General features: G+C 40.7%; 1 non-coding gene across 1 annotated transcript; it reads left to right on the plus strand.

Annotated features, from left to right (window-relative positions):
* The first annotated feature begins 246 nt into the window (after positions 1-246).
* On the plus strand, positions 247-353 carry LOC139865454 (small nucleolar RNA R71). Its single transcript, XR_011764972.1, has one exon. It is a non-coding gene; the product is annotated as a small nucleolar RNA R71 (small nucleolar RNA).
* The last annotated feature ends 3,849 nt before the right edge of the window (positions 354-4,202 follow it).

A 4,202-nucleotide genomic window follows, 5' to 3' on the forward strand; every position in this document is an offset into this window, starting at 1 on the left:
AAAGCATCTAATTTTGCGGAAACGGAATCAAAGTCATGGCTAGAATCGGCTCTAGCCACTTTAGATGAACGAAAAATATCTTTTTCCTGGTGCCACTCATGTGAGTGGGAAGCTGTGTTATCAATAATTTTGTGAGCTTCAGTTGCGGTTTTCTTCATAATGGAACCACCAGCTGTTGTGTCGATGTCTTTTCGTGTAGCAACGTCGCATCCTTGGTAGAATATTTGTACTATTTGATAAGTATCTAAACCGTGTTGAGGACATCCTCTCAACAACTTTTCGAATCTTGTCCACGCCTCATATAATGTTTCATTTGGCTTTTGCGCGAACGTAACAATTTCTCCTTGAAGTCTTACGGCTTTAGATGCCGGAAAGAATCTTTTAAGAAATTTCTCAACTAAGACATCCCATCTGTCAATTGCTCCTTCTGGTAACGATTCTAACCAATTTTGGCTTCTCCCTTTAAAGTCCAGGGAAACAACATGAGATAGATCTGTTCATCCTCAAGATGTTCGTTTGGATCTTCTTTCGGTATACCACTATATTGGCACTGATTAGTTACCAGGTTTAGGATTTGTCCTTTGATTTCATAATCTGGAGCATTAACATCTGGCCGAATAATGGCGTGACCTTGGCCAGTACGTGTGGCTCTCATTCAGTCTTCCATACTTTGAGGTTCCGTTACTTCCATAATTGAATTTGTTGAATCTGAATCACTAGAAGACTCTGATTTAACGGTTTGTGGTTCAGGAGGAATGATTAGTGTTTCAGGATCTTAGAATTGTCCTTGAATATCCTCCAGGTTCTTAATTGTGAAGTCGGGTTCAAAAAATGGATTATCTGAAACAACCCAACCCGTACTCCGTACGATAAATTTTTTTTTTTATAATACACATTTACGCGCCAATTAAATATGTAGACCAAATCACAAGTTCCATTAAACCATACAACCATTACCAATGTTTACAAAAGGGCACAAAGGCCATTAGTTAAGTAAATATAAGTTTGACCGAATACAATGATAGTTTATAAACCAAATGACCCAACGAGCATGGTTTGGGACTAAACTACCCAAAAGGTGGTCAACTTCCAAAAGCTCCTACAAGCACATCATCAAGGACATCTAGTGTCTGACAATCCCCTTCCCTTTATCCTCGCCTGCAACTAAAAAGATAAACAACGAGAGGGGTAAGCTAACGCTTAGTGAATGCAATAATTATACATGATCATATATAACCTACTTACTTGCATACACTTACACAATACCACATACAAGCTAGCAACTCAACCAACATGAAATCCATCATGCATAAACTACTATCCACGTTCCACATCAAGCTAGCAATAGTATTAGCATATAGTTCACAATATAATATGCTAAGTACAATTCGCACAACCATGGTTAACCAAGTATACAAGAGAACGGTACATGAAGGTCCGTTGGAGTTCATAACATCCACTAGTGTTACTTATACACCGCGTAATCACTAGTCCCCCGGGTGATGTCTTAAACACCGCGACTAACTCACCCTTACACAATGTGGCGTCTTAAACACCGCGACGAATCCACACTTCATTCAATACAATGAGTGGTGTCTTGATCACCGCGACACTTCCACTCTCATGACATTGTGGTGTCTTAAACACCGCGACAATTCCACAAGTCAATTACACGATGAGTAGTGTCTTAAGCACCGCGACAATACTACTTGTTACCTAAAATGTGGTGTCTTGAACACCGCGACACTTCCACATTCATACCACACAAATAAATACATTATATACGTTCACGCATAATTATTCCACTCACCTTGACACAAGGATGATGAATATTCGCTTCCAAACTCAAAGCCAAGTACCTAATACATTAAGTACCAATTCAATACATAAACTAGTGGAATTAACCACATTACAATTACTTGGGCATTTAATGACTCAATTCGCATTAAATGACCCAACTACATCACAACCGCCCTCTTAATGGCCAAGACTCGACTTTAGTTACTAACATTAGTGCATTAAAGTCTACTAGCCTCAATTGACATCCACCTAGGGTAATTTACACCCATTTTACCCAAACTAGGTCAACTAGTACATTCTTGACCCATTTTGACACTTTCACATCCAAACTAGTCAAACGTAACCCAAATGACATCTCTTTTAATTTTAACAAATGTTTAATGCTTTTAATATCATTAACACTTTCAACTCACAATTACAAGGCCAAAACCCTAGATTATGGCCATTAGGGTTTCATTACAACAACCTAACCCAAATTCACCCATTTTACTCCCAAATGGGTCATACAAGCTTCTATTAACCAAAACCCTAGCCATAATCAATTAAAACTCGAAACTTAGAGTTAGAACTTACCAAGACTATCACCACGTAGCTAGAGTCACAAGGAACAACTTTAATACTTGCTCCAAAGATCAACCCTAAATCCTTCCTCTCTCAATCTCACTTTGAATCCAAATGGGTGTTAGAGTTTTGGGAGAGAAATTGAAAGAAAATGAAAAAGGAAAATGAAATAAATGAACTAGTGGACCAGATTTAATGCACCCATCTGATCTATACGTCCATTTACCATTTTTGCCCCTCAAAATCTCTTAATTTAACCTAAAACCGGGACCTGGCCAGCAGGCCTGCCGCGGCGCGGCACTAAACGTCGCGACGCGACGAATCAAAGTAAAATTCACCATGCTTAAGTCCTGTTCTGATCTGGAAACGCTTGATGGGTCGCGGCGCGGACCCGTTTGTCGCGGTGCGACATACGCCTGGGTCTGGCCACTTCGACTAGTTAGTCAAATTTCCAAGGTTTCCACAACTAATTCCTTCATTCTCGTTCCCAATACACGTCTAAGCCTCACATCTAAGTCTCACGAGACCTAACACTACACAAGCTCATTTGTACACTTATATACGCACATGTTAACTAGCACACAATAAATTATATATATACGTTTATCTATACAATTACGCATAAGCTTCCGAATCATAACGTACAAATGGTTAAATATGTACCTTTAGTCACGTACGGGAAAAATGGGATGTTACAACTCTCCCCCACTTAGATCGGAGCGCGTCCTCGCGATCCAAGCCGCATGACAAGCCGGAAGATAAACCAAAGCAAACTCTTCGGATTCCCATGTAAACTCGGAACCCTTTCGATGTCGCCATTGCACTTTGAAGGTTCTAACTTCCTTGTTCCGCAACATCTTAACCTTTTCATCAAGGATTGCAACCGGTTCTTCCGCATACTCTAACTTGTTATTCAAAGTAATCTCATCCAATGGCACCCAAGTCGAGTCATCCACAAGACACTTGCGAAGATGGGAAACATGGAACGTATTATGAATTCCCGCAAGTTCTTCGGGTAACTCTAATCGATAAGCAACCTCACCAACATGTGCCAATACCTTGAAAGGACCAATAAACCGAGGAGCTAACTTTCCTCGCTTCCTAAACCGAATCACACCCTTCCATGGAGAAACCTTAAGCATCACCATATCACCTTCTTGAAACTCAATCGTTCTTCTACCTTTATCGGCATAAGACTTTTGTCTATCTTGCGCCGCTTTAAGTCGAGCCCGAACCATTTCAATTTTACTATTCGTCTCCAAAACCAAATCGGAACTTCTGATTTCTCGTTGACCCACTTCTCCCCAACAAATGGGAGTTCGACATCTACGCCCATAGAGCATCTCGTATGGTGGCATCCCAATACTAGCGTGGTAACTATTATTGTATGAGAATTCCACCAAGGGTAAGTGCTCGTCCCAACTTCCACCAAAATCAATAATACACGCCCTCAACATATCCTCTAGCGTTTGGTTAGTACGCTCGGTTTGACCGTCCGTTTGAGGATGATACCCCGTGCTCATTTTTAATTGAGTACCCATATCTTCATGAAACTTGTTCCAAAACCGAGATGTAAAGCGAGTATCTCGATCCGAAACAATAGATACCGGAACCCCATGTCTTGATATCACCTCCTTTATAAACAACTTAGCTAAAGTCTCCGATGATATCGTTTCCCGAATGGGAAGAAACAAGGCACTCTTCGTCAATCTATCAACAATCACCCAAATCGTATCGTATTGGGTTCGCGCCGTCTTCGGTAACTTGGTAATAAAGTCCATGGTAATGTGCTCCCATTTCCATTTCGGGACTTCCAATGGTTGTAACTTACCGTAAGGCTT

Source organism: Rutidosis leptorrhynchoides, chromosome 8 (assembly GCF_046630445.1).
Source record: "Rutidosis leptorrhynchoides isolate AG116_Rl617_1_P2 chromosome 8, CSIRO_AGI_Rlap_v1, whole genome shotgun sequence".
In the NCBI taxonomy this organism is placed as follows: Eukaryota; Viridiplantae; Streptophyta; class Magnoliopsida; order Asterales; family Asteraceae; genus Rutidosis; species Rutidosis leptorrhynchoides.